Here is a 15,896-nt window from a genome sequence, read left to right on the forward strand (position 1 = left end):
TCACCATTAGTATCTACACCTGAGCGCTATATTACTCTTTATTAGATTGCCCTCTTGCTTACATACCTGCCGGTGAGACTACCACGGAGGTACATTTTTGTTACTGAACCATGTCGGACAACAGCACTCAGGACACCGGCCACATGTAAAGATTGCTAAGAGACAATCCGCTTAGAATTAATGCACACAAAATGCTAACTATCAATATAGAAGGAACTACGAGCTCAGTTATGTTGGAAGAACAACAGCATAGTAGCTTTATATACTGTAAACTATACATATGCAATATACCAGTCTATACCAGCAGGTGGCGCTGTAGTATTATAGCGTATAGTTCATGTATTCTATGATATGACAGGATGTATCAGCTATCTAAGTTCAGTGCACTTGTTTGTGGTTAGTTTCTGTTTCACGTTTCTCATGCTGTCAGACATGCATTGAACGCCACCATAAAAGTAAAGCCGTTTGCTGTATCTAAGAAGCTTGCAGCACATTATATCAATACTCACACACAAAAGGTTATGTGCCCAGGCACCCCAGGCAGCCCAGCAGGCATCCAGGCACTGGAGAGGATACTGCAAATCAGTGAGTACTGGGTACAAGCTGCTGACAGATGGCAAGCGGTTCAGATGTGACGTTTGCAAAGCTGAACAATACCAATTACCAGCTGTGGAGGTTCAAGCTACAAATGCTTCTTAGCAAGGATCACTTGTGGCAAGTGCCAAATACAGGCAGACCCACAAGCAATGAGACAGAGGACTGGGACAGGAAAGACAGACAGGCAAAAGCAACTATAAGCTTTTTTTTTTTTTTTTTTTTTTCCACTTCAGCGAAAATCTTACTGAGAGACATTGTATCAACTTTGAAAATCAAAATTTGTCTCCTCTCATTTTTCACATCATTGTGGCTTATTTCCGTCTTATCTTTTTTTTTTTTTTTTTTCCCTTTTATACACGTCCTTTTCTTTTGTTATTTCTTTTTCCTATTTTCTTTTTAATGTGAAATAAAGACTTATCCAACCAAACAAATAATGTGCACATACCATATAAAAACTTCTTAAGAAAAGTCAGCCTACTAAAAAACGGAGAAACAAAGGACAGCATCCCCAAACATATTCCCCTATAACACCCCACCGCACCTCCCCTCCCTCCATCACACCATTCCTTCCGGCCACCCTCCACCCCATACTCACTCCACCCATTCTGCCTAATCCTCTTGTACCTAATCAGACCATTCATACTTCAGCCATTTCTTCCATATCTTCTTATATTTCTTCAAACTACCTTTTTTTCTATACCAAAACTCCTCCTTCATAATCATATCATTAACCTCTCTCCTCCATTCTGCTACTGTTGGGGGGTCTTTTGCCTGCCACTTCCTTGCTATAGTTTTCCTACCCTGGAACAGGCATCTTATTATTGCGGTCTGGGTGTCTTTCAGCATACCATTGTTCTCCATCAAGCTCAAAAGGCAGGTTCTGGCCTCCATGACTAGCGAGGTCCCGAATACTAAGTTGATTTTCTCCACTATTTCTTCCCAATACCTATATAGCTTGGGGCATCGCCAGAACATGTGTATCAGGTCCCCTCTCCCTTCCCCGCAACATTGGCATTTCGCATCTTGCCTCCTTCCAAACCTAAATAGTTTTTCTGGGGTATAATATAGTCTATAGACCAGATACAGATAGGATACCCCTTGTGCCGGTGACAGAGAGATCCTAGGCCCTAATGCCAGAACATACTTCCACTGTTCCTCCGTAATAGTACCAACCTCTTCCTCCCATTTGGCTCTCTTTTTCAACTCGACTACCCCCTCCCGCCTCGCCATGTTTATACTCCTGTACATTTCTGAAATCAGCCCTCCAGAGCCACTATTGTTTACCACTTTCCTCAACAAAGGCATTTCGTTCCACTCTATCCCCTTTCCTCTGAATTGTATCTCCAGGGCATGCCTCACTTGCAGATAGCCAAAAAATAGCCTATTGGGGACTGCAAACTCCTCTCTTAGATCCTGAAATGACTTCAGTCTCCCCGCCCTATACAGTGGTACCAAGAAGTGGATACCTCTCCTATCCCACTCCTCTATTTTCCCCATCATGTTAAGCTCCTTTAAATTTTTGTTATTCCATATTGGAGAGAACTCAGAGAACCCCGTATACCCTAGTACGGCCTTCACGGTCTTCCAGCTTCTAATCATTAACTGAGTTGTGGGACAACTATGCACAAAAGATTCTGCCTCCACTGCTTCCACAACTGTATCATGACCGCTGTTGTTCAGCCATATACCGCTACCTCCTGCCCTCACTTCAGGCAGGTTACTACCTCTCATGAACTGCATTTGGGCTGCCAGAAAGTAACTCCAGGGGTCCGGTAGGGCCAGGCCTCCCTCCTCCCTCGGCCGTCGGAGCACCTGCAAACCAATCCTTGCCACCCCATTCTTCCAGATTAATTCTCTGAACAGACTGTCCATCTTTTTAAACCAATGTTTTGGAATGCAGACAGCGGAATTGTGTATTACAAATAGAATTTGCGGCATCCATATCATCTTAATAAGGTTACATCTACCGGCGACCAAGAGAGGAAGACTGCCCCACACCCGACTCTTTTGCTTTAACTTCACCATTAGTGGTACTATATTACCTGTTATGTACTGTCCCGGATCTTTTGTTATATTCACCCCTAAGTACCTCATTTGATTTACCACCCTTATTAAATCTACCTGTCTCGAAAGCGGGTCTACCAAGGGGTCTATTGGTTTGGTCCGGATGTATTACTTTAGAAATTATCTTTTTTAACCTATTTGCTAGGGCTTTTGCCAGAATCTTAATATCTGTACATAAGAGTGAGATCGGTCTATAGGAGTCTACTTCTAACGGATTCTTCCCTTCTTTCAACAGAATTATAATAGTGGCTTCTGTCATGGACATGGGCAATCTTCCTTCCACCACGGCCCCGTTTAAAACTTCCAGTAATTTTGGGAGCAAAACATCTCCATATTTCTTGTAAATTTCTATAGGCAAACCATCGGGTCCTGGTGCTTTCTGATTCACCATTTCCATTACCACTCTTTGCAGCTCTGCCTGTGTTAACGGGGTTTCCAAAATTCCCCTGTCTTCACTAGATAACGGGACAATTTTCAGTTTTTCAAAAAACTCCCACATCTCGCCCTCTACATCCAACTGTGGGGCCTTGTACAGGTCTTCATAGTACTCCTTGAACACCTCCACTATTCCGGGGGTAGTCCTTATGATCCTCCCTCCCCTATCCCATATTGCTGATATAGTGGATGAGGGGCCATTTGCTCTAGCTATCAATGCCAAGGTTCTTCCGACTAATTCCCCTTCCCCAAAAAGATTCTGCTTCTGAAACATTCTCCTTTTTTCCTCTTTCTCCAGAACTAGTCTTCTATATTCCTCCTGACCCTCTACCCAACCCACATATCTGGCTAAAGTTGGTTCCTTCACATATCTGCTTTCCGCCTCCCTCACCCGTTCCTTTATTTTATATTCCTTGGCCTGTGATTTCCTCTTAGCTAATGAGATTTTCTGTATAAGGATCCCCCTAAGGAATGCCTTCAGGGTGTCCCATGTTATACCTAGCGGGGCGGAGCCTGAATTCAGCTTCATAAATTCTTTCAGGTCACCTACAATCTCCCCGTCATCCTCAATTACTTCGAGCCAAAAGGGATTCAATTTCCAATCCCCCCCTCCAAAATTCAACCCTGTTCTGATTGAAAAAACTACTGGAGAATGGTCTGAGAGCCCCCTTGGCTCGTAGTCTACCCCTGCCACTATCTTTAGGGCTTCCTCACTGCAGAGCACTAAATCAATCCTAGATAGAGTGGCATGCGTTCTAGAGTAGCATGAGTATTGCTTCACATCCGAGTGCCACTTCCTCCAGATATCCACCCACCCTACCTCATTACAAAATTGGAGGAGCAGGCCCCTGGGTACCCCTCCAGAAACCACCCTTGCCGGGAACCTATCTAAGCAGTTGTCCATATTAAAGTCCCCCGTCACTATCACTATCAGCTATAAAACTTATCAGTTCACTGAGTATCTCTGTGCAGAATGGTGGAGGTATATATACACTTGAAAGAATACAATCCCAACCCTCAATATTACAGAACTAAAAAAACATACCGGCCCTTCTTGTCCAGTTTACTCTGTCTACAGGAGAAAACCAACCCAGTGCTTATCAATACACTCACACCCCTTGAGTACGAGGTGTGTGTTGAATGATACTGCTCCTGATAATTCCTATTTCTCAGAACACTAACTGTACCTTTATCCAGGTGGGTCTCCTGAAGACAGAGTATCCTAACATCCCCTGACCTGGCCATAGAAAAGATTGCCTGTTTTTTTACACACCTCCTTTACCCCCCGTACATTCCATGAACAAATATTCATACAGCTGAACATCCCTGAAGTTACCTTCCTACCACCTTTAGTGCCTAACATTCACTTGTTCCTGTGTCTTAACTCTGCTCAAAATATTTCTCAATCCTAAAACCGTTGTGACTAATATTTGAAATTTTTTTAATTTTACTTTTCGTGTACAATCAATACTTCTCACTACATTCCACACCACACCCCTACCGCCCTCCTCCCCCCTTACCACCTTATACATACCCTTTCTTCCAATCCTCCCCTCCCCCCCTTATCCCCTCCCACCCATTTCTCCATCCCCCCTTCCCCCACCCCCTTTGCCCACCCTTGGGCCCCTATTCTGGGCTTCTAAAGTGACCGTGTTTAACCCCCTAAACATGGGTGTTCCTCCTTTCTCCTTTTACGTTGCTACCCGAACCCTTATAAGAGGGGAGTTACCCCCAACATAGCCAATGTGCAAAGGATTAAATCTACTACCCCCCTAAACCTTCACCACTAAAAAAAGAAAAAAGAAAATACGTCAATGCGAGGGGGAAGGAAAGAGAAGAAGGAACAACAACAACTTAAAAAAAACATTTTTAAATGTCCATTAGTCCAAAGAGCAAAAAACCCCAAAAACTTATTTTATCCTTCTCCTCTTCCCCCCTTACCCTCTATAAACCTTAACCATGCTGTGGCCTTCCTTCATACTTCTCCAGCCATGCAAAAACTTCTGCAGGGGCATTAAAGAGCTTCACCTCCCCATTTGCTGTCACCCGCAAGCGGGCTGGGTATAATAACGCATAGCCAATTTTATGCTGCTGTAGTTTCCGTTTACACTGTATAAACTTTGCCCTCTGTCTCTGCAGCTCAGGGGAAAAATCTGGGTATAGGGATATTCTTGCGCCATTATACTGTATGTTTTTCATCTCCCTTGCTTTCTGGAGAATGGTGACTTTATCTTTAAAAAACAGAAATTTGACAATGAGAGGCCTTGGCTGACCCCCTGACGATGGAGCCCTAGAGGCAACTCTGTGTGCACGTTCAATTGCAAAAAATCTAGAAAAAGAGTCTATGCCAAACATGTCCCTGAACCAGCCCTCCATATATTCTACGGGGTTGTTACCCTCGCTCCTTTCGGGGAGACCCAGAACCCTCACGTTCTTCCTACGTGCCCTATTTTTGTATTCATCCATCTTCCGTGAACTCTCAATCTCATTGGGTTCACGTCGTCCTCCACCTGACTGAGTCTCTCCTCGAGAGCAGTAGTCCGCGTACATACCTCCTGCATATCCCGTTTTAGCATATATAAATCCTCTCTGATACCTCTAAGCTGATCCGATAGGTCCGACAAGGAGGTCTTACAGACATTGATTGCTAGGAGAATGTCTTTTAGAGATGGTTCCTGCTCTAGTGGCCCTTTACCCTCTATTGTGTCATTGCTCGATCCACTCTCCCTTTCCAAGTATGTTTGTGATGCCGAATCCGAAAGTATCGGTACACATACTTCTGCTGGTCCTTGACTTTTCCTTCCCTCAGGGTGGTTGGCCTGCGCCCCCTGATGTTGCGCACCCCCCACCTGGCTGCTTTTCTTAGGGGTTGTATTTGGTGTATGGGCGAAACGCTCCAGTTTTGCGGCTGCTCCCTGACCTGCTTTATCCTTGGGTCCACGTGGGTTATGTGACCCAGCTCCTTCCTGAGCTGCAGCCTCCTGTGCCCCTTTCTTCCTAGTCATCTTGCCTCCAAACACCCCTTGGGTCTTCCGGAGTAAAGGGCTACACAGTCTCTACCAAACGCCTCCTCCCTCTTCCCAAGGAGTGTACTAATTGCCCCAGGAGAGAGCCACCACTGGCTATGCAAACAAAATGCTAGCTCAATGCACACGCTCCCCCTCTTACAGCGACCGCTCCGGCCTACAGCGTCCTCCCCCCCACACTCCACAACAGGAACACGCCAAGGGACGTATCAGGGGGGGAAGGTTCCAAGCTACCCTCCAGGGATACCACTGGCAAGCTCTCTCACAGCACACAGCGTATCTAAAAAGTCCTCACCGCACGGCCGTCTGATCAGCTGTTCAGCCCGTCAGCATCCTCCCCCCATTCTCCACATCCAGATCTTGTCAAGGGGACACACCAGGGGGGGCAGGATCCAGAGTCCCAACCAGGGATACCACGGGCGGGGTCTCTCACAGCGCACACAGCGTACCTGGAAAGTCCTCACCGCACGGTCGTCCGATCAGCTGTTCAGCTGTTCAGCCAGTCAGCTGCTCCGATGGACATGCAGGCTCCTGTCCCCAGGAAGACACAGGACGGGGCTTCGTTCGGAGCTGTATCGCCGAAGGCTAATTGTACAACCTGCCTCCACACGAACCGGCCAGCACAGGTATAGGGAGAGCCGCTACCGCAACTAGGCTTCCAGCACGGGCATTAGGTAGAGCAGCTGGGTCTGGTCCCGCAACGCCCTCCCCCTCCCCTCAACCTCCGGTCACGCCCATCCCCCCCAACTATAAGCTTATTAGTGGAAGATGACCAGCTTATCCACATAAGAACAGAGAAAATGGTCAAAGGTATGTGGACTCCATTACAATAACTGTATGAGTGTTCAAGTCTAAACAGCAAGCTATTTCTACTAAGAAAGCTTTATAAGATGAGATTAGAAGAAGGCCAGCATACAGTATCTCACAAAGGCGAGTACACCCCTCACAGTTTTGTAAATATTTTATTCTATCTTTTCATGTGGCAACACTGAATAAATTACACTTTGCTACAATGTAAGTAGTGAGTGTACAACTTGTATAACAGTGTAAATTTGCTTTCCCCTCAAAACAACGCAATACACAGCCATTAATGTCTAAACCGCTGGCAACAAAAGTGAGTACACCCCTAAGTGAAAATGTCCAAATTGTGCCCAAAGTGTCAATATTTTGTGTGGCCACCATTATTTTCCAGCACTGCCTTAACCCTCTTGGGTATAGAGTTCACCAGAGCTTCACAGGTTGCCACTGGAGTCCTCTTCTACTCCTCCATGACAACATCACAGAGCTGATGGATAGAGACCTTGTGCTCCTCCACCTTCCATTTGAGGATGCCCCACAGATGCTCAATAGGGTTTAGGTCTGGAGACATGCTTAGCCAGTCCATCACCTTTACCCTCAGCATCTTTAGCAAGGCAGTGGTCATCTTGGAGGTGTGTTTGGGGTCATTATTATGTTGGAATATTGCCCTGCGGCCCAGTCTACAAAGGGAGGGGGTAATGCTCTGCTTCAGTATGTCACATGTACATGCTGGCATTCATGGTTCCCTCAATGAACTCTAGCTCCCCAGTGCCAGCAGCACTCATGCAGCCCCAGACCATGACACTCCCACCACCATGCTTGACTGTGGGCAAGACACACTTGTCTTTGTACTCCCCACGTGGTTGCTGCCACACACGCTTGACATCATCTGAACCAAATAAGTTTATCTTGGTCTCATCAGACCACCGGACATGGTTCCAGTAACCCATGTCCTTAGTCTGTTTGTCTACAGCAAACTGTTTGTGGGCTTTCTTGTGCATCATCTTTAGAAGAGGCTTCCTTCTGAGATGACAGCCATGCAGACCAATTTGATGCGGTATGCGGCGTATGGTCTGAGCACTGACAAGCTGACCCCCCCACTAGAGCTGCACGATTCTAGCTAAAATGAGAATCGCTATTTTTTTGCTTAGAAAATAGATCGCAATTCTCACGGTGTAACATCATCTTTCACATTAAACAAAAAAATTGGGCTAACTTTACTGTTTCATTTTTTTTTTTTTTCTTTTATTCAAAGATTGAATAAAATTGAAAAAATTGCATTTGAAAGACCACTGTGCAAATACAGTGTGACATAAAATATTGCAACAATCGCCATTTTATTCCCTAGGGTCTCTGCTAAAAAATATATAATGTTTGGGGGTTCCAAGTAATTTTCTAGCAAAAAAATCATATTTTAACTGTAAGAAACAAGTGTCAGAAAAAGGTTTAGACTTTAAGTGGTTAAAGTTCCTGCATTTAAACACAGAAGTTTTATCCCTTTGATCTAAGACAGAAGAGTTACAATGTTGTTAAAAACTTGGCAGGCTGCCCGGTTTGGCAGACTGCCAGAGTGAGCGGAGAACTCTCTATACTTGTTACATGAAAGAATTCGGGAAACTCTGCAACAAAGATTGTCAGGGGGGTTGAATCGAGATTGCGATCTTTTAACGATTAATTGTGCAGCTCTACCCCCCCACCCCTTCTACCTCTGCAGCAATGCTGGCAGCACTCATACCTCTATTTCCCAAAGACAACCTCTGTATATGACGCTGAGCACGTGCACTCAAGTTCTTTGGGCGACCATGGCTAGGCCTGTTCTGAGTGGAATCTGTCCTGTTAAATTACTGTATGGTCTTGGCCAGCAAGCTGCAGTGCAGTTTCAGGGTATTGGCAATCTTCTTATAACCTAGGCCATCTTTATGTAGAGCAATAATTCTTTTTTTCAGATCCTCAGAGAGTTCTTTGCCATGAGGTGCCATGTTGAACTTCCAGTAACCAGTATAAGAGAGTGAGAGCGATAACACCAAATTCACTCCTGAGACCTTGTAATACTAACGAGTCACATGACACCGGGGAGGGAAAATGGCTAATTGGGCCCAATTTGGACATTTTCACTTAGGGATATGTCAAAGAAAAAAAACTATGCAAAAAAAGACCATGTAAATGATGATAATTAACCTCGAGTGGTGGGATGTCCCTATCTTATAAGGGACATAATTACTCCCAATCTATAGGAAAGTTCTGGGACCTATAGATAAACAACTTGCATCACAGTAATTAAACCAGGAAGTATTAGAGATTATCCACATAATAAGGTCAAAAAGAAGTAATTGGAAACATTATTATTAACACAGATTCTCTAAACAGATATTGTCGCTGGTCGCTGAGTGTTCACATTCTAGGAATATCTCTCCTTCACAGATAATTGTGACTTCAAACAGGATAACACCGTAGAGAAAAGTGATTTGAGATAGGGAAGTTCTTCCACCTGGAAAATGACTGCTGCTTACCAGCTGCTCTGATCTCTTTTTTAAGGAGATCACATCTGCTTTAGGCTTATATCCCAGCCACGGTCTCTGTGTTTATCGACCAAATGGCACCTCTCCTCCTCTTTAGTCTTCCCTGAATGCCTCACGGCAGTTAACCCAATTGCAAAGGAAAAGCTCATCTGAGCCAAGATGAATTGTCAAATGTTGTCACATGAAAAGATATAATAAAATATTTACAAAAATGTGTAAATACATGAGCTGTGGCTGATTGACCTCCTATCTGATGGCATCTGCTTTGATGCAGGGCAATTTGATCTATTTAGACGTCTGAAAGGTGGCATTCTAACCACCACTGTAATGCCCCGTACACACGGTCGGATTTTCCGATGGAAAATGTCCGATCGGATCGTGTTGTCGGAAATTCCGACCTTGTGTGGGCTCCATCGGACATTTTCCATCGGATTTTCCGACACACAAAGTTGGAGAGCAGGAGATAAAATTTTCCGACAACAAAATCCGTTGTCGGAAATTCCGATCGTGTGTACACAAATCCGACGGACAAAGTGCCACGCATGCTCAGAATAAATAAAGAGATGAAAGCTATTGGCCACTGCCCCGTTTATAGTCCCGACGTACGTGTTTTACGTCACCGCGTTCAGAACGATCGGATTTTCCGACAACTTTGTGTGACCGTGTGTATGCAAGACAAGTTTGAGCCAACATCCGTCGGAAAAAATCCTAGGATTTTGTTGTCGGAATGTCCGAACAAAGTCCGACCGTGTGTACGCCCTATTAGAAAGACATTCTTCCCACTGACCACCAATGTAGGCTTCATTCCTCCCATTGACCCCTAATGGATAAGTTTTAGTAAAAGTTCCCCAAGACCTGATTCTTCTGGGGTAAAAAGGTTGAGAAATGCTGATTTAGTGTAACTTGTAACAGAACAGATATAATTACAAACTTACTATGGTCATTAAAAATTACGACACCTTGCTTTTGCTTCAGCAAAGTCATCTACAATGCTTTCATTGTTGAGTCTTCTAGCTCTCTCATTTTCTAACACAGCAAGTCCAGTGAGTCTTTGTTGAGACATCAGGTTGATTTACTAAAGGCAAATACATTTTGCAAGTGCACTACAAGTGCACTTGGAAGTGCAGTCGCTGTAGATTTTTGGGCGACATGCAAGGAAAATAAAAAACAGTATTTTTGCTTGAACATGCTTGGATGATAAAATCAGCAGAGCCTCCCGTCATTTCAGATCTTCAGCTCAGATCTACAGCGATTGCACTTCCAAGTGCACTTTGAAGTGCACTTACAGTGCACTCATAGTGCAGAGTGGATTTGTCTTTAGTAAATCGACACCTATGTGTTTCTCAAATAACTTTTAATAAATTTTAATTTAGAAAAAGACCTTTCTGCAGTTGCTACGGTTACTAGGAGTGTGAGGAACAGCAGTAATGTTATGCAGACATCTGGGACAGTAGAAGACAGTGCACTGTTTTCAACAAGTAGTAGGTGAGCAACATCCTTTACAGGGGAACAACTGCGAACATCTTCTTGAAGTGCTGAATGGAATGAAAGAAGCTGTCCCAGAAAATCTGGTGATAGAGCCTCTTTGTAAAATTCATGCAGTTTTGATGCTGCTGCAATCAGATTGAGAAGCAAGAATAGCAGGCTGAACTATTTCAAATCTATGAAGGACTACATTCATTCCTGTAAATCAGTCTGACAGCTGGTTTATAATCGTATCCAAACATCTATAAAATACAGTTGTTTTAAAGCGTTCCTCTGGATCAGATAATCTTTCATCTATGCACAGCTCATCAAAGTGGCACTTTACTTTTTTAAATCTTTTATTTGTAAACTTTACTTCAATTTCCCACTTTTCTGCAAGTGTCACTGCAGTTTATTTAGCTTCCACAAAATGATCCCTGAATGAGCTGCACTGCTGGAGGCATGTCCATGTCTTTTGATTGCAAGGCTTTTGAAATTGCATTCACATGGTTCAAGATTTTAATTTGCAGGGCGACAAGAAGCACAAACTCAAAAGATTCAATTTCATTTTTTAGATTTGCAGCGTCATCTCTTTCTTTTGGTTTTGGTTTTGATGAAAGAAGGATTATTTTTGACAAAGCTTACATGATGTCTAGAAAATGGAAACAAAGTGCAAGCAGGGAATCGTGTCTAGAAGACCTCCGTGTAGGGCAAAGCCGTTTCAGTGTGACAGAGGCTTCCGATGTGAATGATGAGAGAAAGGGTCATCTGCGTATGCTTTCTCCAATGAAGGTGTATAAATTATGCACCACATCAAAGAATCTAGAAACTTCTGGTATGTCATAAACAGCAGCCTGAATGACAAGATTTACAGTGCCTTGCAAAAGTATTCACCCCCTTGGCTTTTTACCTATTTTGTTACATTACAGCCTTTAGTTCAATGTTTTTTAAAACCTGGATTATATATGATGGATCAGAACACAATAGTCTAAGTTGGAGAAGTAAAATTAGAAAAAAATATACATAAAACTATTTTTCAGAAATAAAAAAATGATAATTGGCATGTGCATATGTATTCACCCCCTTTGTTATAAAGCCCATAAAAAGCTCTGGTGCAACCAATTACCTTTAGAAGTCACATAATTAGTGAAATGATGTCCACCTGTGTGCAATCTAAGTGTCACATGATCTGTCATTACATATACACATCTTTTTAAAAGGCCCCAGAGGCTGCAACACCTAAGCAAGAGGCACCACTATCCAAACACTGCAATGCAGACCAAGAAACTCTCCAAACAAGTAAGGGACAATGTTGTTGAGAAGTCAGGGTTAGGTTATAAAAAAAAAATCCAAATATTTGATCCCTAGGAGCACCATCAAATCTATCATAACTAAATGGAAAGAACATGGCACAACAGCAAACCTGCCAAGAGACGGCCGCACACCAAAACTCGCAGACCGGGCAAGGAGGGCATTAATCAGAGAGGCAGCACAGAGACCTAAGGTAATGAAGTAGAATAATAACGTATCGAACCAGGCAGGACCTCAGTGATGCGGGTTTATTAACAATATCTGGGAACATACAGGTTTATGTTCAAATTATTACAAGTTTGCAGGTCTAATTTATCTTCCAATGCAAGCATATTAGGTACAACGTGATTGGTTGCTAACCAGACAAACATATTCATTCCCAGAATTCCTACATGTTTATTAAAATGATTTATAACTGTTTTTTCTATGGCTTTACCCATTAAAATACTTGTATAGAGACAATATGGCACCCAGTCATGTTAAATCAAACCCTCCTTGTCCTAATAAGACTTCACCAACTCAAGGATAACAGATGTATGACTTTGTGTTATATGTCCTACAGTTTTTTTTTTTTTTTTTTCAAAATGTGTTTATTGAAAATTTTATACGGTTCAAACATGAAATGGTATACATAACTGGTAGTATGTTTCAGCAATAATTGCATTACATTTCTTATGGTAACACAGGCATGTTTGAGTCTGGATACGTAGTTACAGGATTAGAACTTTATAACTGCCATTATAAGTAGCAACATAAACTTAGAATAGATATGCACTACCATTAATCTTAAAGCGGGATTCCGTCCGACTAAATTTTTTTTTAAAGTAGCTGCTGACTTTAAATAAGTAGACTTACCTGTCCTGGGTGCCCGCGATGTCGGCCGGCCAAGGCCGACCCATCCCTCGGCTCTTGGGTCCCGCCACCGCCATCCTAAGTAAGGGAAACAGGCAGTAGAGCCTTGCGGTTTCACTGCCAGTTTACTACTGCGCTCGCGCGAGCGCTCTGTGAATGGCCCCATGGTTCCCAGAAGGCAACGGGGCCGCTCACCGAGGAGCATTACACGCTGCGGAAAAGGAAGAGGCAGATTAGAGGCAAATCTTCTTCATGGTTGTGTCAAGGACTGGCATGTTGGATGTGGGGAATGCTGCTATAGGGTAAGTCTGGGCCTGCTGTATGGGGAGAGTGTCCAGAGCAGGGCTTACCTCATGGAGATGCTGTCCGGAATCCAAGCGCATCCGCGCTTTAGCAGGGCTGTTGCTCGCTGAGGATGATTGTGGAGTCTTAGGGGATGTTGGATTATCTTCTGGGGGTATATTGCCTCCTCATCTGCATCAGGGAGGTCTGTGTATGCAGCAGTGCTGTGTGCTGAGAAGCCGCGGGTACCATCTTGGATTCGTCCTCTGGGCGGCACTGTGAAGAAATCAGTCAATTTCTTCGGCTGCCTGTACTCCTTTCTTTTCCAGGACAAGCCCGGCTGGTGCCCTGATGTGTGAGGGTCGCTTGTAGCCATCCTGTGATCGCAGATTAGAGGTGGTAGTGGTCGGTATTACGCTCGGTGCTGGAGCTGTCTGGTCAGGCATCCATACTGCTCGGCGGTAGCCACGCCCCCTCCTATGTCCTACAGTTTTTAATATACAATCCTATATGTATGTATTCATAGATTGGTTTCACAAAAAGTTACAATATTATTTACAAATTATATTACATATATATATATATATATATATATATATATATATATATATATATATATATACAAAACTAACTGCTTTATTCAATATTGTCTAATTATTAATATATACATACACACACATCAGTGTTCTCTTATTCAATGTATTTTAACAGTTTTAATGAGGAGGACATAAGCAGACATTTTTGACCCTGTCAAACTAAATGAATATACAAAACTTTCCCATATTACACATAATTACTTTTTAAACCACCAGTATCAGAAGTTTTATCACTAATTCTTGACAATGTTTATTTATTACCTTTAAGAAATGTTATCTTATCCGACTACAGTTCAACTGCTGTCAAAGTGTTTCTTTTCTAATTAGTGAACTTAAAAACTTAAAATGAACTATTCTAATACACTTTCACCCAGTAAACTTGTGACTGTCTTATAAAAAAATACCAGCATGAAGCAGAGAAGTCATCTAAAGTTCAACATTTAAAAATTAAGACTTTCTCTATATTTATGGAATAACATAGTATACATTAATAAAGATTATTAACTATTGCTTTACTATTGAATAATAATATTATTAAGACAACTACTATATAATAATAATATGAATATGAATAATAATGAATAATAATTATATCAATAAAACATATGCAAATTAATTAAAATATAATGGTTAATATGACATTCTACTACATTTCCCCCCTATTGAGGCATAAGCCTCACAGCAATTACATTACAGATCATCCACCATGCCCTTCAGAGGCCCCATGTACCCGACACTTATCACATAAATCATACAAAAAAAATCAGTCCAATCAAAAACACACTGCATCTTCTGTAGCTGCAAAGTCTTCTCTATATATGGGATAGTTGACAGTCTCAGTGGCATCATGATCATCTTTACCACAAACTTCCTGCAACAGACAACAGTTACTCAGCAACATCACATCAAAGATAACAGGGAAGAGGAACAATCAGTTTAGCTAGTGAATGAAAGCCAAATATGTGGTTCCAGGGACTTTTCAGCAGACTCAGTCCCATAAGGCTCTGACTTTTCCTGCATAGGTCTTTTCAGCTTAGCCAATTGCTTGATGTTTTTGAAGAGAACTCCTTCTTCATCATCATTTGCTGGTCCAGTATCATAGCACAAGCTGCTTTGGATGCTGTAAGACACAAGTTCAGTGCATACCTGTTCTGCAAAGATACAAGTCTCAGATTTTCCAGTTCCTCCTTTATTGCATGAAATCCTTCCTTTGTAGCAATTAACATTTGTAACAACCTGCATCATGTCTTCTGCAATCACCCAATATTTGTCTGGAAATAAAATACACTTCAAAATTATAGTTGTAAAAAATAAACAATAGTCAGTGTCCGGATACAATAGGCCTCTGGCAAGCATTTCAGGGCAACCTACAAAGCAATGGCTCCTACACTATAATTTTATCTAATAACTTAACTTACTATACTGTAGAATATTATACAATAACAGTCGGAAATGGGTCTCTTCTGTCAGTCACTGCTATACTGTCTAAGTCAGTAGCCTAATTTTAATTACTATGGTTTATTTTTAAACCTCTCCTATGTCTTAAAACATGAATTATAAAACATCATATTACATAAATCTGTACACACACATATATCTTGCTGATTTATTTTTTATAAGTATCCCCCAACATATAAATGAGAGTTCTTGGCCTACATCATGCAAATATCAGGATAAATAAAATAACGTATCCTATAAAGCATCAATATCATACATTCTTAGTGAAATGTCATACTCGTTACATTACACCTCCCCACTTAGTTTTATCATTTTTTGAAAAAAATAAATAAAAAAATTGTTTATAATGATTGAACATTTTCTCAAAGTGGAACTCTACTCATACAAATGTGATAAAAATAATAAAATATAAAAATAATAAAATAATAAAAAAAATCTAGACTGGCCTATAGATTTTAATCAGTGCAAAAAAATGTACACTGTTATACAAGAAG

The 15,896-nt window shown here is 42.1% G+C and overlaps 1 protein-coding gene across 1 annotated transcript in view; it reads left to right on the top strand.

Moving 5' to 3' along the window:
* LOC141128072 (multidrug and toxin extrusion protein 2-like) overlaps positions 1 to 15,896 on the top strand; it is a 540,585-nt gene that overhangs the window by 148,977 nt on the left and 375,712 nt on the right. The gene's annotated exons all lie outside the window — the stretch shown is intronic.

Source organism: Aquarana catesbeiana, linkage group LG02, assembly GCF_042186555.1.
Source record: "Aquarana catesbeiana isolate 2022-GZ linkage group LG02, ASM4218655v1, whole genome shotgun sequence".
NCBI lineage: Eukaryota > Metazoa > Chordata > Amphibia > Anura > Ranidae > Aquarana > Aquarana catesbeiana.